General features: G+C 45.2%; 1 protein-coding gene across 1 annotated transcript in view; it reads left to right on the plus strand.

The window, feature by feature from the left end:
• The window catches only part of RALGPS1 (Ral GEF with PH domain and SH3 binding motif 1), a 1636862-nt gene that overhangs the window by 322353 nt on the left and 1291235 nt on the right, over window positions 1-23274 (plus strand). Inside the window, exon 4 of the mRNA XM_078646110.1 lies at window positions 10595-10726. The gene's annotated coding sequence lies outside the window, so the exon portion shown is untranslated. The remainder of the gene's footprint in view (window positions 1-10594; window positions 10727-23274) is intronic.

Consider the following 23274-nt stretch of genomic DNA (forward strand, 5'->3'; position numbering starts at 1 on the left):
CTCGGTGATTGACCTGAAGAACGCTTTCTTCAGTATCCCGATTGCTGAGGAGAGTAGAGATATTTTCGGATTTAATTTAGGAGGACGAAGTTTCCGCTTCAAGTGCGCTCCTCAAGGCTACTGCGAAAGCCCATCAATATTCAGTCAGGCCCTGAAAACACAACTAGACACGATTGTTCTACCGAATGGTTCAACTCTGATTCAGTATGTAGACGATCTACTGATCGCTGCAGACACTGAAGAGATTTGCAAGAAAGCTATGTTATCATTATTGCATCACTTATGTGACATGAGGCACAAAGTCTCTCTCTCCAAACTACAATTTTGCCGACAAGAGGTAACCTACTTAGGTCACATCTTGTCGAAGGAGGGAAGGAGACTGACACCAGAAAGAATACAGGCAATCGCAGAACTAAGTGCCCCAAGGACACAGAGAGAGGTTCGAGCCTTCTTGGGCATTACATCGTACTGTAGACAATGGATACCGAGTTTCTCACTACTAGCTAAACCCTTGCTGGCACTACTCTGTAAAGACACGCCAAATCCTATGCCTTGGTCCGAAGATTGCCAGACGAGTTTTCACAAGTTGCGTGATGCATTATGTTCGGCTCCTGTGTTGGGAAACCCCAACTACAGTAAGCCTTTTACATTATATGTCCACGAGAAGGAAGGTTGTGCATTATCAGTTTTAACACAACATTTTGGGGACAGACAGCGCCCATGCGCGTATTTTTCGGCAACTCTAGACCCTGTGGCTAAAGCCCTACCAAGTTGTCTGAGGGCTACCGCCGCAGCAGCTGTCTGCATCCGACAGTCCGCTGGATTAGTCATGAATAATACTCTGATCGTTATGGTTCCGCATGCAGTAGACATTTTACTAAACAGGACGAAGACACAACACCTTACTAGCGCTCGACTATCCAGTTACGAACTTACGCTGCTAGCAAGTCACATCCACATAAAGAGGTGCGATACACTGAATCCCGCAACGTTATTACCCATTCCGACAGGAACAGACGAGATTGACAAACATGACTGCTGCTTTAGGACAGAAGAAGAGACAAAAGGGAGAGTAGACTTACAGGACACTCCCCTTCCTGAATGCAATGATACTTTATGGGTTGATGGTTCATGTTTCAAGCTGCCGAATGGTGATACGACTGCCGCATATGCCGTAACGACATTACACACCATTATAGAGACTGCGCGCATTTCCCATAATTCTGCACAAGCTGCAGAGCTAATTGCGCTTACCAGAGCATGTGTGTTAGCAAAAGGAAAGCGAGTGAATGTGTACACTGACAGCCAATACGCCTTTGGTGTGGCTCACAGTTTTGGGAGATTGTGGCGTGAACGTGGGTTTCTTACGTCACATGGTGCAAAGATACAACATGGTCAGCTAGTTAATGAGCTCCTCCAGTCACTGACCTTGCCACTACAAGTTGCCATTATAAAATGTAGTGCACACAAAAAGATTCAGGATGATGTTGGCCGCGGGAATGCATTTGCAGACGAGGTTGCGAAAGAGACTGCAAGGAACACAATGAGTCGGATGTATGTTGTAGGTCCCGCTAGATGGATTACTGATGTGGGAATATGTGAGGACACCATTGAAAGCGTGAAATCTATACAAGCCGAGGCAACTGAGAAAGAGGTGAATGAATGGAGAGAAAGTAAGGGTAGATTAGATACGAATGGTTGTTGGGTCGAATTGTCAGAACACCAGCGATGGTTATTGCCTAACGCCTATGTACTTGCAGTAGTAACAATGGCTCACGGATTTGCACACATCAGTTCGAGAGGAATCTGTAAAGTATTGGCCCCAGTATGGCAAAATAGCAACATCCCGAAATATGCAGAGAATGTGGTCAGAAACTGTATGGTGTGTTTGAAGTACAATCCCGGTAGGGGAACCCCAACTCCAGCTGGTCATTTTGCGCCTCCAACGTATCCGTTCGAGGTTTTGCAGCTCGATTTCATTCACATGGAGAGATGCAACAATCTGAAATATGTGCTCGTTGTTGTTTGCGCTTTCTCCAGGTGGGTGGAAGCGTACCCCCTTAAAGACAACACTGCCTTGTCAACCGCCAAAGCCCTTGTCAAAGAGTTCTTCCCGAGGTTTGGCATGCCTAGAATTGTCTGGAGTGATAATGGAAGTGAATTCGTAGGACGCGTGATGAAGAGAGTGTGTGAATGTTTAGGCATACAGCAAAAATTCCACTCTGCGAATCACCCCCAATCAGCTGGATTGGTAGAGTGCTACAACGGCACTTTAAAGCTCAAATTAGCCAAGATCCAAGCCAGTACAGGTCTTAAATGGCCCGACGCCTTGCCCCTAGCACTCTTGTCAACTAGGATGACTGCCCATTCCAGATTAGGACTTAGCCCTCACGAGATAGTGTTTGGCCGCCCAGCCAACGCCTGGGGCGTGCCAAGACCAAAGAAACTTAGCGAAGTAGAGCACCCCGTACTGCTTGACTATTTGTGCGAATTGACAACTAAATTGCGTGTTTTACACCAACAGGTTCACAGTTCCTCTCCACCAGCCTCTGACGATCCAGGTCACTCCATCACACCCGGCACGTGGGTCTTGGTGCGGAACTTCCAGCGCACCAACAACGGACAGCCGAGGTGGACCGGACCTTACCTGGTACTTCTTGCCACGAGGTCAGCGGTTCGGGTGGACGGCAAAAAGAACTGGGTGCACGGGACCCATTGTAAACGGGTCCCTCTGCCCCTTCCATACGACCGGTGGGTCAACGAAGGAATTGCCGACTCCGAGACAGAATCCATACCTCGCTTCATCCCTTTCAGCGATGCACGTTTAAAAGAAACTGGTACCGAAAAGGAGAGTGATCGTATTTTACAAGGACGTGTGCCACCGTCTATGCAGTTGGACACTACCGAACCTGAGACATTGTTTGAAGACCACACCGTACCTGGGAAAGAACAGTATAATCTAAGGTCAAGATAAAGAGAGTAATAAAAAAAAAACACAAACGAATGTGATTTTCCCTTCCTCCAAGAACTATTTTTGATTTTTCAGCTCTCTCACTCTCAGGAAACTTGCTCATTTTTGATTTTCGAACCGCCATCCGGTTCTGCTGCTAGGGTCGCGGTTGAAGGCTGGGGAGTGCAACTGGGGACGTTTAGGTCAACGGTTCTGGTTGGTCCAAGGGAGTTACCCCGGACTGAACAGAGCGCACCCCCTGGCAGAACCAACCTACCACCGCGGGCAGCAACTAGAGGATGGAGTTTCCTAGGGTAAAGAGACCTACCAGACTCCCAAACTTTGAAAGACAATTATGCACTGTACTGGCCAAGAGAAAGTTTTTGATAACATGTATTTTAATGTTGTGTAGCATAACGATGTTTTTGACTGGTTATACTCTATTCGTATTCCAAGTTACCTTTTCAAATGACACCCGGCCACAGCCTCCTCCTACTATCTCTCCACACTACTTTCACCCTCTACCTGAACACGAATCTGCCAGAAGACTCGAATTTGTAAATAACTCATTTATTCAACTCCTACACCAACACCAGTCCATCATGAACACATCGAACTGTTGGATATGTGGACTCATGCCACACACGACGGATAAGGGTATCCCATACTTCATCCTGCCTTTCAGTTATTATGGTTCTCTGTGGGCTTTCCAGACCATGTTCCTATTCGCCCTAGAACCATACCCGACACGTTCTACTGAAAGTGATTCCAGTAACAAGGCACTAATAGCAGGGATAAGAAATATGAGTAGAGAGTTTGACACCTATCTTACGATTCCCAAAGATGAACTCACTCCGTACACTCGTTGGAACGTAACTAAATATGGGGTTTACCTGAGTAAGAGCCAGACAGCAAAGAAATCCCGCCCAGTTTGGATAGTACCCAACCGAGGTCACTTATGTTTACAAGGTATCGGCAGGGATCCCAAAGCACAATTAGGAAAGAGTATATGCACGGAAACGTATGTGTTCGCTTCCCGAACTTCCCCAATACTATTAGCAGCCAAAGGCACGTATTTCGTCTGCCATGACCAAGCTTACACGTGGTTGCCCCCTGACTTCTCAGGTACATGCTTTATCGCATTTCTGCTGCCTCCCACCTACACGGCCAGAGCAGATTACCATCGGACAAGGACAGCTAGAGGTGTCATGAGCAAAGATGACACCGCGGGTCAGGAATTCGCTGACTTCGCAAAGGGTTTTCTGCCATTTTGGGGGCCTATGGTAAACAGCAGGAATATTCGCCAGTTATCGAGGATAGTTGAATCCGCCGTGACTACAACGGCCGGAGCCCTTGGAAATTTGACGACCGAACTTCAGTCGGATCGACTTATGACACTTCAGAACCGAGTTGCCCTAGATATCATACTCGCCGATCGTGGTGGTGTGTGTAGAGTGATCCAATCCAGTTGTTGCATTTTCATCCCTGATAACGCACCGACAGTGTACCAGGCCATCTCTAAACTACACAAAATATCTGATTCCCTCCACGTGGAAAAAGGAGATTGGTCCTTACTAGGGTGGTTCTGGGAACTGATCGCTACATGGGGATGGAAAACACTGATCTTCATTGGGATGATCTTAGCACTTCTGTTTATGTTCTGCCTGTGTATACAGTGCGCTCCTGCACTATGTGGCCTCTGTGCTACGTCATGTGTACGGAAGCCTGTGTCAAGAGACGAACTGAGCAACAGAATGATGTTACAGCAGCATCTCCACGAATTCCTTCATACGGATTTGGACTCAGATTAATATGATTTATTGCCTTACATAAGGGCAAAAGGAGGGTCTGTGGTTCTGAAAATCTGGACCCTGTCGTCATCCCGATAACGAGGTCCAATACCCGTGTCACAAAATATCAACGTACCATGACGAATTTGGTGTCAGCGAACCGATAATGATTAGGACATCATTCCTATGCATTTGCGTCATGATCGAGGCATGCTAACACCCCTGAATCGTAGTTTCCGTTCCGACCCCTCAGACTCCATTTTGTAAACGGTATCCATCTTGTGTCTTGCCCTCATGATAAGTCAATTAAAGGTCGAGCTTGATCTAAAAGGACACGTCCACCTTCCCTGACTCCCCCCTGACCTGTCCCAACTGACTCCATCGCCTTTAGCCAAACCTGTCTGGGCAGCCCCTCGCCCAGTGGCCAAATGCGATAGCATCGATACATAACATTCCTCAAACCATTCACTACATACAAACCATGCTTTCTACAAACACCCACCTGTCCTGTTCCCGGTTTATGGCCAGTTTTATGACTAGGAGGTGCCTTCCTTTATTGGGGTTTCATCGATATCTGATGGGAGTTCCGAGCTTGGCTAAGTAATCTATCACGCATTGGACATCTAAAATACGGGCTTGCCTACATGACTTCGCTCTTTTGTATTATTGTAGAAATATGTGTATAGCCATATCATAAACTCAAGAATTCTCGCTCGCAGCTATTATTTCTGTATATAAGGAGAAGGCTGGTTCTGTAAAAACGAACAGTCTCCTGAGAACACATGACCCGTGTTTGTCGTGCTTCTAGGACACCTGTTACTTGGTAGCTATCAATAAAACTCGATCTCTGACTCGACTAGAAGACTCCGTGTTTCTGTGGTCCGGAACAGGGAGAACTCAGAGGTCTTCGGGTGTTATCCCCTGGCACCAAACGGGTTCCTAAAAACCCGTTACCTCATCATGTAGGTGTTGAACAGGGTATGACTGAGGGATAGTCCTTGGGGTGCGCCCATTTGATGTCCTTGAGTTCAGAGGTGAAGGGAGGAATCCGGATGTTCTCAAAGTGTCCTCTTGAGGGTGTTTTGCTGTATGCCGATGTTGTAGAGTCTGTCAATGAGGGGGTTGTGGGAGATGGTGTCGAACACAGCAGAGAGGTCAAGGAGGATCAGGACCACAGTTTATCCATGGTCGAGGAGAGTTCTGATGTCGTCTGTGGCAGCGATCAGCACCGTCTCAGTGCTGTGGTTGGCATGGAATCCTGATTGTGAGGCATCAAGTAGGTGGTTTTGTTTCAGGTATTCGGTTAGATGTTGGTTGATGACTTTCTCGGGTACTTTAACTGAGTAGGGAAGCAGGAAGATGCGTCAATTATTTTTGAGATTGCCGGAGTCGGTCCAGAGTTTTTTTAGGAGGCGTCTGACCTCTGCGTGTTGTTATTTTTCTGGTAAAGCTGCTGTGGAGATGGAGGTGTTGATGATACTGGTGAGTTTTGTGCTGGTACAGTTGGATCCGAGGGTGAAAAAGGTTGTGTTGTTAGGTTCCCAGGAGTGAATGAAAGACATGATGGCTGTGGTGGTCTGAGTGGTGACAGAGACCAGGTGGTAATCATTCGGCAGGTGGGTGCTGGTTGTTGGTTTTTGAGGTTAAGAGCAGTGGGTTGGGTGTCAAAATTGTTGTAGAGGTTTGGCAATCTTTCTGTGGAAGTAGTCCGATAGAGTTTCGCAGAGTTCTTGGGATGGGTGGATGGGGTTCTTTGTGGCTGTCAGGTTGGAGAATTCCTTGACTATTTTGAAGAGTTCCTTCGTGTGGTTGGCCGTAGTATCGATGTGGACTGTGATGGCTGCTTTCTTGGCTTGTTTGATGCTGAGGTGGTAGTTGCTGAGGGCTGTTTTGTGAGTGACGCTGTCAGAGGGCTTCCATGTGGCACACCATCATGTCTCGAGTCAGTGGCAGCTGCGCTTGGTGGTTCTGAGCTGGGGTGTGCCAGTTGGCTTGCTTTGAGGTTTTGTTGATTTTTGCTGGTTTTAATGGGGCGACTCTGTCAGCACATTTGGTGATCCATGGAGAGACTTTTTGGATAGACCTGGGCAGAGTTTTCGGAGTTCCACTATGTGGAACTCCAGAAGGGACCAAATACCCAAGAAACGTCTTTCTGTCCCTCAAGTAGAAGTTCTACTTGAGCGGCAGCTTCCTCAACATGAACAGAAGGTTTCTCAGTGCGACGGTCTGCGTTGAGAAATCTCATCAGGAGGTGGTCTGGAGTAAGATGTTCTTTGCTCGCACTCGCCAACTTAACATTGGCAAACACAAGCGAGTGAAAAACTCCACTGCGGTACGCGGGACAAAGTTTTTCGGAAGCGCGGAGTGGGAAATCTCACAAACTCTGCAAGCGGAGCAGAATGTCACACATATACCGAGTTTTGAACAGCCTGATCAGGGTCTTATAAAGCTTCTGATTTGGTAGTGCTAAGGGCCTGTGTCCACTGTGTCATGGTTATCTTGCCCCAACTGCAGTGGGAGGAGCTGTGATGCTTGGTGATGGTGTGCTGAGCAACGGAGATGGAGAAGTGAACAATGGCATGGTCAGTCCAGGTGAGTTCTGTGACGTGGCTGAATTTGATTCCGTCACTGGAGGTGAAGATGGAGTTGAGTGTGTATCTGGCTTTGTGCTTGGGTTTGGTGACAAGTTGGGTGAGGCCAGTATTGGTCAGATTCTCTAGGAGGATGATGGAGTTGGCAAGGTGGAAATTGTGGTCACCGAGTATGACATAGTGGTAGGAGACGATGACTAGGGAGGCGATGAGGTTGGAGATGGTGTCACAGAAAGCTGGTTGGGGTCTTGGGGGGGTCTGTATATGAGGGTGCCTCTTATTGTGTTCTTGGCGCCGGTCTGTAGTTGGAATTTGAGGTTTTCTACGAGAGGCGTGGGTTAGTCATTGGTGATGGTGCATCAGATAGTTTCTTTGAAGATTATGGCGATGCCCCAGTCATGTTTGTTCGTGCGGACTTGGTGTATCATCTTGTAGCCATTGTGTTTTGGGGTGGCAATGTCGAGATCCGATCAGGGGTTGAGCCACATTTTGTTGATGAATGCAACGTCAGGGGAGAGGGTGGTGATGGCGCCCCAGATTTCTGTGGTGTGTTTGCAGACGGAATGGTCGTTGTGCAGGATGCACTGAAGCAGTTCCAGGTTGTTTGTGGTCTTCTCTGCGGAAGCGGTGCAGGATCCAGTGAGGGTTGTCGGTCCTGTGTTGCAGGAGAAGTGGCAGTGGTAGCAGGTGAAGGGTTCTTTTGTTGATTGCTGGGAGGACGTGCAGCAGCTGTTGTTCCAGTGTCCAGAGTTCAGGAGCAAAAACTCCTTGGAGGTGTAGCGGGGGGTGGTGGGAGGGCCAGGGTTCCTGGTGCTGTATATGGTTCAGAGCATACGGGTGCAGACAGGCTTGTCTTTGGCATTCCTTTGGTGTGCTGGCTGCGCAGCAGGCCTCCATAAGTAGTCCTGGGAGGTGGGAGGGGCCAGCAGGGAGGCAGGAGGGCAAGCACAGGAAGCAGCAGAAATGATGGGAGACTCGGAGTATACCAGTGACGGCAATGCTCAGCCAAAAACAGATTATGAGTTAACAAATGGGGAAGTTGAATTGAGGGCAAACAAGGCAAAACAAAATCCTAAGGACTAAAAGTATGGGAAGGCATGGTGCCCAAAGTGTGATCGAACCAATGGCTCAGGGGCTGTGGCACAGTCATTTACACAGTGTGCCAAGGCAGAGATGCGTGGTAGCACGATGTTCCCATTTGCTTTTTGAATGTTAAAAAATGAAAAGCTAGTTTGCGAGCATGCAAACGCTCAAACAAATTTAAAAACAACTGAAAAACAAAACTTTTCTTTTTAAATGCAGTCCTGTCACCTTTGAGGTTCAATGTAATTTAATTAAAAAAAAAAAAAGCAATGCATTATTGAATTGCCAACATCCAGATGACCCCAGCAGGCCACCATCCCTATGATGTCATCCAATTATAGTGATTCGCAATTTGCGACCTACCTCATTAATGATTCTTAATATTCACGAAGTGGGTCAGATTTAGACCAACTACAATTCAGGTTTTTGAAGAACTGACCTATTAGTTGATAGGTCGCATCTTAAACATCTTGGGTTGCCAAAATACTGGTCACAGATTGAGACCAGATATTAGCACATCTGTCTGGTAGGGATGTTGTCCCCCTCACGGTTGTCCTTAGTTGGTGATGGGCTGAGACTGATCCAATGAGATCAGCTTTCACTCCTGTCTCAATGGTAAATAGTCCTCCCGGAGGCTGTACTGGTGTAGAATGAAGTTGCAAAGCCTCAGTCATGCTATATGAAATGATTTCCACCAAATATATCTTACCAGCATAAAATATCTGATTTGGGGGGTCAAGGTAAGCAAATTTGGCTAAGGCTGTGAGGGCTGTGGCGGTGAAGGGCTTTGTGAACAATGCATAGTGAGCTCTCCTGTGCCATTTGCTGCACTGGACGAGATGATGTGGTCAACTCATTTACGATTAGGGACTGTTAGCGCCACGTAATTTCCAGGTCCTTGGCCCTTTGGAGTTCGTTTAGAGTCGGTCTTCATAAATTACATTACCACTGATAGAACTAAGACAATATTGGAGCTGTGGGAAGTAGGTGTAATAGATGGAATTCAGAGTACTTAATTCAAGATAGGCCTATGCAATATCAGATTGATTTGGGGCTCATAAACCAACTCAAGCTTTGCAGTCACGTTGATCAGTATCTCTGCTCTACCAAAGATTCACACTAAGTGATGTCGTTGCTGAATTGCTGTTGCAACTTGATTATGTTGTAGCCAATGTTCTACACCTTGTTCTCCTCTGTAAATTGACGATTTTGCAGTGTATGTTCAGGGAAGTGGTCCAGAGCCATCATTTGGAATGGCATAAACCTCATGCTTTATTGACGACCTTGAGTCCTCTTTCCTCCTCATCGCTCTCTGTTTATTTATTTAAAGAGTTTTATATAGCGCTGGCTAGACCCGAAGATATCTGAGCGCTTTACATGAGAATCAACAATGTAACAGAAAAAGATCAAAAATTACACAACACATCAAAAAATAGGCAATACAATTAGGAGAGGAGAGAAAGGAGAGAGAAAAGTAGTGGAGGGGGCAGGGGAGGTGAAAAAGGGGGGATAAGGGAAGAGACAACAAGGAGAGACAAAAGGAAGTCTGTCTAAAGACCGTCTGGGTAGGTGACGACCAAGGAGGGAATCCACGGCCCATCTCCCCTATAGCTAAACCAGGTAGCTCCATCGGGCATCAGACATTATAGTTTAGTTTCAATAAATTGAGAGAGGAGAGAAGGAGAGACATAAATAGAGGGAGGATGCGGGAGGAAATGACAGGAGAGACGAAAGGAAGTCTGTCTAAAGACCGACTGGGTAGGTGACGTCCAAGGAGTGAATCCCCAGCCTGTCTCCCCTATAGCTAAACCAGGTAGCTCCATCGGGCATCAGACAAAATAGGTAGATCTCAATTGAGGAGGGAAAATTCACAGATAAACAGGGTGGGGACTAAGGGCCAGGACAGGTGAGGGCAAAAGTCAGTAGCAGGAAAGTGGAGAAGAGTAGAGTAGAGTGGAGAGGGGTAGGGGGTAGGGGGTAGGGGGTAGAGGGAGGAGGGAGAATAGGTCAGGGTTGGTGGTGTACCCACCACCGCTCCATGTGGACACTTCAAAGATGGGGTGCTTATTGTACGGGGAGGAGTCAAAGAGTGACTACAGAGTACCAAGAGATTGTTGCTCCCTCTCTTTCTTTCTCTCTTCAGTTTCTTTCTTCTTCCACCGGTTCTAACATTAACCAAGTTCTTCTTTCCCCATCCTCAGGGCAGCAGCAGCTCTGACTCTCTGGATGGACGGAGCGCCGACTGTGCCGCCAACAAGAGCTATGACGCGGTTGTGTTCGATGTGTTGAAAGTGACTCCTGAGGAGTTCGCAGTAAGTACCTCTCAAAGCAAAGAGAACTGTACCATTAATATGATGCTACACAAATTTAACTTTATGATCAACCAGAGCTCATTTTTTCCTCTTATTACATTTACAATTTACGTTGGATTATGTTACATATTGATCAGCGCGTATTGGCGGGCAGCTGTAGTCGCAGCTGTTGTGTTCCTTTCTTTATTTCTTTATTACTGATATATAAGCATAAAAAGTGAGTCACATCTATAAAAGTGCTACACTTGAAGGAACAGTCACATCATTTAAAGTGGTAAAAATAAGAATTTTACAATATAGTGAAGTTTAAGTGAAAACCTGCAAGTGTATTGGCCTCCTAATCATATAAGAAATCAGTAATAAAATCACTGGTCCGAAAAATCTAACTTTCTATCGAAAAACGTATATAAAGTGCTGATTTTTAATAACTATTGTAGTGTTTTCAAGTTGCAGAAAAATTTATTTTGTATAAAACTAAGCAAATTTACAATTATTGTAGGAGGAATTGTAAGGTTTTACCAACTCATTCAAATCCACAAATTTTACCTCTGATATATCATACATCCTTAACTTGATAAATATGATCAATAATACTATTTCTGTGGTTTTTATCATTATAATTGTTATAACCCATTGCAATCTTTTTATGTTAATTGCCTCACTTTCTATACAAAACCATCAACCAATGTTCCTAGAAGGTTTTATGTTTTTCCTATTGCACTAATACTGGGCACCAACATTTAGTATAATCTGCATTTTCAGATGTCTCCCATATATAATATAAATATTAAACCACTCATTTTACCCATGTCTACAAATTAGGGACCTCAATTACTCTTACTTTTAAAACTGACCAACTTAAATGTGGAACAGACATGCCTCTGAATTATGGCTGCTCACCTTGCCCTCAGTTTAACTGAGTCACCTAACAAGGTGATTTGCTTGCACTGACAGAAGTACTGACGCCATTACACAATTATATGGTATAGATGTTCGAAACGCTTTGTCCCGCAGTTCAGTGCGTGTGTGTGTGTGTGTGTGTGTGTGTGTGTGCGCGTACGTGTGTGTGTTGTTTAGAAGTGGGTATGATTGTTGGGATTGGAATATGATGTGCTCTCTCACTGGAGTTGGCAGTCGAGCTCTGGCCCAAGTCCGAGACAAGAGATGCCCTAGTCTTTTTCCACCTTAGCAGGCTATGCCCATGAAGTGTGACAAGCTAGGCAGTGGACATAATTAGGGAGAAGACAGGAAGTTACATCACTTGCCGTAGAGATGGATGCTGGGAACTTCAATGAAGTCGCTTCCTGTGGAAATGATGGTTTCAGGAATGAAGGGTGCTTGTCTGGCTTCTTTTAAAGATGGGTGTGGTGGGAAACTAGTGATGTCCTGTACAGATGGATGGTGAAGAATACAACATTGTTGCCTCATGGGAAGATTCATGCATTGCCCACCTGTACACCAAAAACATTCCATTCCATTCCTGTATCTAGTAGCACAAGAAGTCCCTAGAGTGTTTTGTGCTGAGATCTACGGTGACTGAGGACAGCTCTGAGGCTAGAGAGCTCTAGCGGTCCTCCCATGCCCACCCAGTGCAGGACAGTTTAGCCAAGCCTCCTGTAAGGGATTATAACACCATCTGCCTACACAACACAAGGAGTCAAGCTAAGGGCCGGACTGGGAACATAAACCAGCCCTGGCAATTGAGTCGGACCGGCCCCTGCTGCTTTTGTTACAGGGGCCTGATATTGCGGTTTAAAACTGCCCCCTCCCTTCTGGCCTACCGGGAAAACGCCTGGTGCCCACTACGGCCAGTCTGGCCTGAGTCTTCCCAGGATCTCTCTTAAAAAACAGATATCCTTCCTATTCACTAGCAATATTGAGGCAATGTACTGAGGCCTTCTTCAGGACGCCCCCCTGTCCTCCTTTGTCAAGCTAGCTGAAAGTTTCTGACTGTTACCAGAAGATCCCCTCAAATTGTGTTTTTCTTTATATCCTGGCTCTTTCCCTCTATCAGGATTTGTGAATAGTGCTTTCAAAGCCAGCTTTTTGTTAATCTAAATATAATTTTTTAGCACAAAAAACTTTGTACATCAGGTGCAATCAATCATTAGTGGTGTTAAACCTTGAGCTAGGCCAAGCTACCTAAAAGAAAGAAAGGGGCATTTTACAAGGACTCTGGCTTAGATATGTTTGTGAGTTTAGGTGTTGGGGAATGTCAGATATAGTGCACAGAAGCCTGTAGCATCTGCTACATATGTACCTGGCTACAGATCCTTTACATCTTTTAATTAGGCCTGGGCGGGGAACTTCGCTCCGTTCTCTGAGTTTTCTGCACTCCGTAAGCTCCGCGGAGTGCAGTGGAAGTTTTTCCGAGGTCGCGATCGCAAACGGTAAGCTCGCGAGCGCGAGCTGCCGCTCGGGTAGAATTTCTACACGAGCGGCAGGAATACAAGCACAAATTTTAGTTCGCACCGCACTCCGCCACTCACGGAACTTTGCAGAGTTTTTTGTAACTTCGCGGAGTTCTGGTGCAGCTTAACTCCGCGAACTACGCCCAGGCCTGCTTTTAACATGTTCTCCTTCTTTTTATTTGCCCAGTCTCTGTCTCCTCTTATTTAGGCTGCTACCTCCACTGACTAGAATTTAACCTTCACCCTTGATCACACTGCATCTCCTCCACCATGTATCTAAGGGTACATCCCCTGCACTTTCGATTGAGCCTTGACTCCAGAAGCTCACGTGAATCCTATCAGCCCGCCCTCCATGTTTGATCACCTCCAGGTCCCCCCAATCACACACTTGATAATCTTCCTGCAGGAGCATCTCCATCATATGCCTTAGCTTTTGAAAGCAGTTGTGACGTTGTTGTATCAATAAACAACAATAAGGGAGTTACACCTAGAGGATATACCCAATACTCAGTGGAGACGGGTCTGTGTGTTAACCACAATCCAAATGAAAGACTTCCTTTGTCCTTTAGAAGACCCCTCACTCACCAACCTAGTTGGTGACATGCTTCATCATCGGGGTCCCACCCGGATAGCCGAATGCCATCCAGGTGTGCTGCGACACCTGATTACAGTGGAGCGGGATTTAAATTTTTATATGTGAAAAAAGAGGGAACTAAGTGTTATTAAAAATATTCGGTACTGCCCACTTACGTAATTTATTCTGGGGTGTAACGAGTAATATTAAAAACGATAAGGCACCTGTTGCCCAATTAGGAAGGCTGTCGGTGAAAAAACTATAGTACAGGGTGTGTGATTAAAAAGGTCTACAGGTTTCTACCTATGTGTAAATTTAACAGGTTTTTGTCAGGACCATGAAGTACATAAGGGACGGTGTACGCACGCTAAGGCGCACCCTATCCTCGTATGTAACAAAAGGAGAGACTAAAAATGAATCTCCAGCGAGCTGTTTTCTTCTTTGATTTGTTGAAAAAGCTGGGAGCGTTACTACTCAATGCTCCATGAGCGAACTCGGGACTGGCACTTTCCTCGTACGATTTGTAACAGGAAGGGGACAGGGAGTCCCTCTCCTGCCTTCACTGGCAAATACCCTTTCTCTCTCCATTGTTGTTCTGTTGTTGTATCAATGCCATATCAGTCAAGGGTTGCTGGATATGTGTAATTGAAGGCCACATTCAACAAATGTTGCATTGATGGATCATTCCGTCTCCACAAAAACCACTTTCTTACACTCCTTCACACTCACAGTCCCGGATACTGTGATAACACTTCGGCATGTGTGTCATGATAACCAAAACCTTTTAAATATACTAGTCAGTTTAATATAAAATCGGCTTGGTTGTCGGCTAGTTCTTCACTATCGTCCTTTGTGTTTTCTCGTTTATCACATTTAAAAACCTATTTAATTTGGATCCTAGCTCTAATCCATATTTCCTCTGAGACTTGAGAGGTCCAGCAGGCTTCCCGCTCTCCATTAGGGAATACTTTGAGAGACAGACTGAGGATATCCAGATAGTTTTTCCATTTGGCATCCAAGCGCCTTGGCAATTGTCTGTTGCATCTGCTGCGGATCCGCGGATCCGTGACTTGCGTATCTGCCACAGATGTTCTTCATTGAGGCCAGAATGCATCTTTTGAATGATCTAGGAAATAGGTCGAAAAATAGTATGAACTTATCAGTTGGTATCCAGAAAATGTTTTTGCAACTTGAATGCTGTTCTGCAGGGCTGGGCTGTCAGGGCCGGACTGGGAACCAAAACCTTCCCTGGCAAAGTGCTCGCCGCCCCCCCCTCCCCACTCGGGGGGTTGGAGGTTCCCCCGAGCTCTTTGTCAGGGCCGGTTTTAGGCCGATCTTGGTACAGGGTTGATTTTGCCACTATGCTGCAAAAACGGCCTGGGCGATTGCCCGGTGCTCGCTATGGCCAGTCCGGCCCTGTGGGCTGTAGAACCAAAAGAAGCCCTGACACAAATGCTCAAACTATCCCCGCACTCTCCGTCTCCTCGTATAATCGCTCGCTAACAATCCGTCTCTCTGCTTCTCTCCTCTCTCTCCTTTCTCTTTCTGATTTCTTCTCTCTACCTTCCCTCTCGCTCCCTTTCACTCTGTCTTGGACCCACCCGCGTCTGCTGCCATTGGCCACAGGGAGCCTGGGAAAGAGACAGACGCACCAGGACTGGACTGGTCTTTCAAACCGGCCTCCAAGGGCTCCAGCCCACCGGGGGAATGGCCCGTGAAATGAAAGGCCTGTCTGGCCCGGCTATCCTGCCTGTGATGTGTTGAGCAATAATTTAAGAATGCACATTCATGTATTTATAGAAAGATTGGCATGTTTGTTGTCCATTCAGTCCTTCTAGAAGACTTTGCCTATTCAGATGTTTGATATTAACAAATGTTAGTAAGTGCGTTCATTCTTCAGTCATGCACCTAGTTTAAAAATGTGGAATGCTTGGAGTTCATGAAGCCAGCTGCATACTTGTTAAAATTCTGTTGGACATTACCAAAGTCTCAACAGATATGCTATTAGAACATTGGAATTTTGGGAGCTCCATTGAAGACAATGGAGTGCTCCCTGCTTCTACGGGCCGGTAAAAGCCCGCAGAGCAACATTCCAACGTGTTACAAAGGCCTCTCGGAGCTCGAGGGGATTTAAATCCCCTCGAGAAGCCTTTAATTTGTTAGAACATTCTGCCCTCTAGTGGCAGAATGTTCTAATAGCCTTATAGCCCTGCTTTGTAGCAGGGCTGTACCGGCTATTAAAGTCCTGTCCCTTGTTAAAGTCCCTCGCCTTCAGATCGTGCCTTGAATGCGGGAGCGGGCCTTTGATAGCCAGTATAGCTCAGATATATTAGACGGGGACTGTTGCATCCTGGAATCAAACTGTGGCCGGTACAAATCTATACAATGACAAGTTGATAAACCTGGCCTTAGGCACAATGAAGCTTATGGTACCCGGTACCATAGACTTTGGTAACAATAATAACCATCATCTGTCAATAATCCAAAGAGAACTTCTTGGGGTGAGCTAGAATATGTTTTAACAACACTTAAAAGAATCTTACCTGGGTTTGCTGTAAACTGATAGCAATGCTGCAACCCATCACTCACACAGTAAAGCATAATTTGACCAAACAGTAGAATGTTGTCTCTGGTGGCTGCTGATGATACCAAAAGCAATGCATGCTAAAGCAGTTATGTATGAGATGCGTAAATCTGAATATAACATTTTTAAATTTGAGTTATGATAGATTAAATGTTTTTCCAAGTATGGAGATTCAATATGATGAATTACATCTCTTGGTCTGGTCCAAAATCGTATTAGCTTATGAGATGGACCCTGCCATGCCCTCTGCTCATGTGCCAGCTTCGGGGACTTCCTGGACATTGATTGGAAGATGGGAACTCCTGAGCTGAGCTCATCTGGGTGATCATCAGCAGCTTCTGCTCTGCCTTTTATTTACAATTCTCTGGGGTGGTTTGCTGCTTCCTGCGCTCACGTAAGAGCGAGTAATTCCATGTTCCTAGCGGGATGGCAGGAGAAGCATACATGTGCATGGGTGAGTTATTTCTGACTTTGAGGGCGTTCCACCATTTTGCATTTTCTCAAAAGCTTCCTGTGGGATTTCTGATGCCAGGAGGCAAACCTCATATAACTGTATGGACAATGTACTGCTAAGAACGTGGGGATAGGTACTGTATCGTACTATGAAGGAAGCGTGCAAGGAGCTCCTATTAACGTCATACTACATTGAACCCTTAAGCTCTTTGAGAGAGCCTGCTTTTCCTCACAACTAAACTTTAAGAAGAGAAGGGAGGATGACTTCCATATGTGTTTATAAGATGAGCCATTGCTTGCCAAAAGGAGATGAGGTTGAAAGATAGTTTCCAACCTGTGGCTTGAATCCTGGCTGCAATTGTTTTCCAGGGTGTATTCAGTCCAGCTTCCTGTATTGCACTACGATGGGTCTTGGTCTGATGGACTACTCCTAATGGAACTTGCCCCTTGCATACCTTGTGCTTGGATCGGCAAGATCATGCACTAGAGGGAGATGATGATCTGGTGTGCTACAAGAAGAACTTTAGAGACTTCTCCCAGTTTTGTTGCAAGAAGTGTGTAGTAACGAGGTCCGCAGCTAGGATGTAGTTTTAGGTAGATTATTAAGTTCAGTTACAGGTAATTGAGTTGTAGAGATACAGCCCAACCGGGAGCAGTAAGGTAAGGTAAGTATACTTGTAAAGCGCACTGTTACTCCATCTCGGAGTGTCCTGGCGCTGTATACCGCTGGGGAACCCGTCCTGGCTTTCCCTGTGAGATGGTCCCTCCTGGGCACCTCCAAGGTGAAGCCAGGCATCCCTGGCGCTGATGGGGCCGTTGTGGAGATTGAGCAAGCTATTGCCCAGAGTTGCAAAGTGGGACCCATGATTAGCGTAGGCACCTCGGCGAGAATTATCGAGTCCGCAGACATTGACCCAAGACCCTGCCGCGTCGGGAATTGAACCCTGGTCCCGGGCCGATCTCTGCTTCAGGGTCTGCCACTTCTAACCAGTGAGCCACACTTCTCCAGCAGTCTGCCTGCTGCTCAGCCCATACTACAACTGACACACTCAAGAATCCAGGCACCCAAACATTCCATTCAAGACTCTCACACCAACATTCCATTCATCACATTCACACTGGCTGAGCAGCTAGGGAATAAGTAACCAGATAAATACAATACAGGTTACAACAAAGTGGTATGCAATGGAGTTATGGAATCTGTTTCTAAACGTGCCTCTGAAGTAATGGAACCTGTTACTAATCGTGCCTCTGAAGGGCCTGCAAGCTGAATAGGTCTTGCATTAGAATCAGCCCGCAGCCCATTTGGACAAATCTCAGTTAACTGAAATGCTAGCAGGATTTTGTGGACATCTGTCTATAGGAGGACGGACATATCTGAGCAACTTTATTGCAGAGGAAGGAGGTCAGTGGAACCAGGCATAAAGATTGTGTAAGAAACCAGAAATTGAAATAATGTAAAAGAAATCCTTAATTTAGTTTTAATGCTAAACACTCAAGATGGTGGACAGAACGTAATATAATGATTTCCAAACACGAAAAAGTAATACAGAATCAGGCATTTAGTTGCTCACCAATCAAAGTTACAGATGTTAACAACAACCATTTATTCAAATCTAAAATCTTGATAAATAAAAACTTAATAACAATAGGTCATTGAAGAGAGTGTAAGTATAAACTGTAATGCATCATTTACATTATTTATTCCAATTACTCCAATTCGGAAAAACATATCTCTTAAAAAATCAAGCTGACTTTCTTTTATACATGGACAAACACGGGCATTCCCATAAGGTGGCATGTACCTCTCTCTGTTCTACAAGACAGACAGTCAGGTGACTTTGCCCTTCCAAGTCTATGTATGCGGGCCCTCTCATAGTATATCCTGTGGAGGATCTTGAATAAAATCAGTCATGCCTTAATTTAATGGCTATCGTTCTCTATTGCATTAGTGCCACCTCCTAGGAATACACCACTTTACAAGGTGGATTTTACACCACGATACATTCACAATGCAGTGCCATTACAATGCAAGTCGTTACAACAACTTGCGCTAGATAGCGTGTTGGACTTAGGAATAGTATGATTTACTATTCCAACTCTAGTGTGTGCAACAGTAGGGAAGGAGTTGGATTAGTAAATCATACTATTCCTTATTCTAGAGCGCCATCTAGCGCAAGTCATTGTAATTGCACTGTATTGTAACAATGCAGTTGTTGTAACGACTGCGTTCTGAATGTATCGCGGTGTAATATCCGCGATGTAAAGGTTGTTTCCCGTTATGAATTATCATATTATAGGTCCATGAGAAGCTTTATCAGCTAATTCCCCATGGAGCAGTCTCCCTTCTAGGGACCCATATTCAGGAATATCACCCATGTCCAGCCTCTTCACCCTCCATGCATGCTGTAATTGTAGTTATATGAACTGCTGGGTGGCGCTTAAATAGTATTTGCATTGGAGAGAGGTGAAGAGATCATGTTCTCTAAGAAGTCGCCCAGTCTGAATATCCCCATTGTGTCCCAGGTCTTGAATGCCTGCAGTTTCCCAATTTCGGGCAGGCGTGTTCCCTCCCTCAATGGAGTTTCTCCGGGAAGTCTTTTATCCCACCCCATTTGCCTTTCCGCCCCCCCTCCAGGCTTCTATTACCCTCTGGGTTGCCTGCAATTATGGTCTTACCCTCTTGCCATCGTAGATGTAGTGGTGATATGTACATACTTTGCAGCATCTCTAGAGCATACGCTGGATGGTCACCCGGTAGGTAACCCCCAATCATTGATTGCTATCAAGTGCTCAACCCGGTCATATGATCTTGTATCTGGTAGCGCAATACCTCCATTATACTGGCTGCACTAGAGTGTCTGTAATTTCACCCTCGGATGACCTCTACTCCATAAAAATATATGGACTTCATTATCTATTGTGACAAAATATCCTCTGGGAGTTTATGGTATGTATTTTGGAGCATCTTCTACATGGCGGCCCTACCTAAAAGTGTTAAGGGCCGTAACCTCCACCTTTCAGCGATTCCATGGAATTCAGTCAGGACTCTCCGGATATTATTGTTGAGACCATTCGTAATGCTTGTGGTTATTTACAGACCTAGGTATTTAAACCCATCTCTGTCGATGCACAGGTGCCCTGGGAGGTCTAGAGTGTCTAGGTGCCTGCCTACCGGGTAGAGACTCAACTTGTCCCAATTAATTCTACATCCCGCATGGGCACTATAACTGTCAAATAGTTGAAATGTGATAGGAAGAGTTGCGTTTGGGCGGGTAACATACTGGAGGATGTCATTAACATAGAGTGAAATTTGTTAATCTCTTAGTGCCCCAGAGTTGTCCGTGAAACCTCCAATATTGGGGTGTGTTCAAACCATACAGGCCAGTGGTTCCAGAACAGCGAATATCAAGGGGGGCAGTAGGCAGCCCTGTCTATTGCCCCTTCCTGTGGAAAATTCCACCAACATTACTCCGTTGACCCGCACCTTAGCCATTGGTGCTGTATATAGTAAATCGGTCCATTTCAGGAATCTGGGTCCAAATCGAATTTTAACAGAGCTTGCCCCGTTAAGAGCGAGTGGACAGTATCAGATGCCTTCTCGGCATCTAGGGACAGAAATCTCTTTCTTTTACCATTTCTAGTGAGTTGGTCAGCTGGCAGAGATTAAATCTTGTTGATCTCTTCAGCATAAACCCAGATTGGTCATTATAAGGGAAGTAATTACCATCTTTAGTCATCTGGCTAAGATAGTGGTCATACAAAACACCTAAAGAACCGGAGGTCTAATGTCAACAATTTTGTAAACTGGCTTCAACTCCTTAAACTAGTGAGTCGGTACACAAGTCACATAAAAGCCCAACAGGAAGGAACAATAAAAATAGAGAGCAAAAATAGAGTGATCAGTGGTTAGATCCAAAGAACGCGAGACGGATTTCCATCAATTGAGACAAGAGTTTAAGACCTTCCTAGAGGTGCCTAAGAGGTCAAACTGTAAATTATTCCTCAGATCCAATTCTGGAGCCTTTCTCGGAAATTGCATCATAATGTTGCCTCTCCAGGAACTTGTTATCTGACCCAACATGATACCCTTACTAGAAAGCAGAGCCAAAATTTCTCCACAAATAGTCACTTCTTTTTTATTATTGAAATGGGAATCTTACTAGGTTCAGGAGCACCTGACTTTCACGTGGAACAAATTAATTCAGAGATCCTAAGAGAATATGTGTTTCCTTCAACGACTGATGGAAATGTGGTGAAGACTTCTAGGATAAAAGCCAACGTGTACAGAACAAAGTTGTTTTTATATAATCAGTTCAAATGAACTCTGAAATAGCCACATTCAATTGAGCAATCCTCAGTCTTGTTTTACCAGTGACAAGAAATAAAATCAAATGTTAAAGCCAACAACTTCTCCATTCATTAGCTTTCATAGGGCTCAGCCTCTTACTAAATTGCTTATGTGTGGTTGTCATTTTGATAACAGACTATTTTGACTATAAAACTTTCCATCTTGTAAGTAGAGTGTTGGAGATTTGCCCATACGGCTCTTTTTATCATGGCCTTAAAACATGTTTATTACATATTAAAGCCATATGTAGACAAATGTGATAAATGAAATGTATTCATCCTTGAACTGTTTTACCCTTCTTTCTTTGTATCCACTTTTAATTAAACTTTAGACTAAAGTTTAAACAACTAGCTGCCAAAATCATGAAGCAGATTTGCCGTCACTGATCTAGGATTGTTTTCTGCATCTTATGCTGATGAGAATGTAAACATGCTTACACAGCCTCCACATGCTAGTGGAACTGAACCCAGTGGCTCAATGGAGTTGTGTGCGTGTTAGACTAAGCCTTGTGGCTGCATGCAATGTGGTCATCATCGGATCCACCCCCTCCGCCTGGGATGACTCAAGGTGGCCGACCGCACTGGGAGCTGCACCGACACCCACCGACCATGCACGCAACCTGGCGTTCATCCTTGACTCGTCACTGTCCATGACCCAGCAAGTCAACGAAGTCTCCTCCTCCTGCTTCAACACCCTCTGTATACTTCGTAAGATCTACAGATGGTTCCTCACCGAAACGAGAAGGACGGTCCCCCAGGCCCTCATCATCAGCAGGCTGGACTACGGCAACGCCCTCTACGCAGGAGCCTCAGCAACGCTCCAGTAACGACTACAATGCATACAGAACGCCTTTGCACGCCTCATCCTCGACATCCCCCGCCACAGCCACATCACAGCCCGCCTGAAAGACCTTTACTGGCTCCCCGTCAACAAGAGGATCACCTTCAAACTCTCTCACCCATGCTCACAAAGCACTCAACAACACCGGACCAGCGTACCTCAATGAACGACTCACCTTCTACACCCCAAACCGCCAGCTTCGCTCCACTGACTTCGCCACCGTCTCCCACATCCGACGAGAGACTGCCGGTGGCAGATCTTTTTCCCATCTCGACGCCAAGACTTAGAACACCCTCCACCTCCACCTACGACAGACCCTGGACCTGCTGACCTTCAGGAGACTTCTCAAGACCTGGCTGTTCGAGCTGTAGCAACACCCCACCCCCCTAGCGCCTTGAGACCCTCACGGGTGAGTAGTGCGTTTTACAAATAGACTGATTGATTTGTTCTTGGTACACTCTTGTTAAATTGAACAGGCAATGTTGCCAATGCAGTACTGCTTTGGACCCTCGAGCCCACATCAAGCTTTATAGCCATATGATGAAGAAGTGGAAATCATTTCTGGCTGTTCCCCTTATATAAAAATTAAAGTGCAGGGGCATTTTTGGTATATTGATAAATTGAGCTGCCATTGAGTATACTATTTAAAGAAATAACATTCTTGGTTAATATGTACTTAGTATAATTTTCGGGAAAGTACATTATATTGCTGTAAAGCAATATTTTTTTTAGTACAAGTTTTCTATATTTTTGAAAAGTGACTTCAGATGTGGGGTTCTCTTTTTATCCACATAAACATGCAATGGTATATTGTTTTACTATGTTGCGTATGTAAAATATGATCTATGTATAAATCAAACATAAATTAATAATGTTAGAACTGTTATTTGGACCTTACTTAACTTTATTTCATTAGCTTTGGTTCTTGTTTAATTCGTTTTTGACACTCATCACCATAGATTTTTTCTTTGGGGACTGCCTTACTGTGCAGACCTGGCTACCAAGTGTGAGCCAAAGTTTTCCTTTTTGAAATTAGTTCACCTCTTTGTAATCTTGTGTCAGAGCAGTACTACACAAAGTCAGATGGCATGTATAGAGCGTGACATTTCTCCGACCCCCAAAGCTTAACAATAATTCTCCCCTCACTCACCAACCTTTTTCATTCTTCCTGCTACTACCACTTTGCATGGTTTAGTCTGAAAGACAGAATATGCGTCAGGTGATATTAAACATCGTGCTCGTAGTTAAATTTGCTTTTACAAATCTGATCCGTGATTGCCTCCTTCATCCTTCACAGAGTTTAAATTTGTATTCACAAAGCTGATACATGCTTGC

The sequence above is a fragment of the Lissotriton helveticus genome, chromosome 5_1, assembly GCF_964261635.1.
Source record: "Lissotriton helveticus chromosome 5_1, aLisHel1.1, whole genome shotgun sequence".
In the NCBI taxonomy this organism is placed as follows: domain Eukaryota; kingdom Metazoa; phylum Chordata; class Amphibia; order Caudata; family Salamandridae; genus Lissotriton; species Lissotriton helveticus.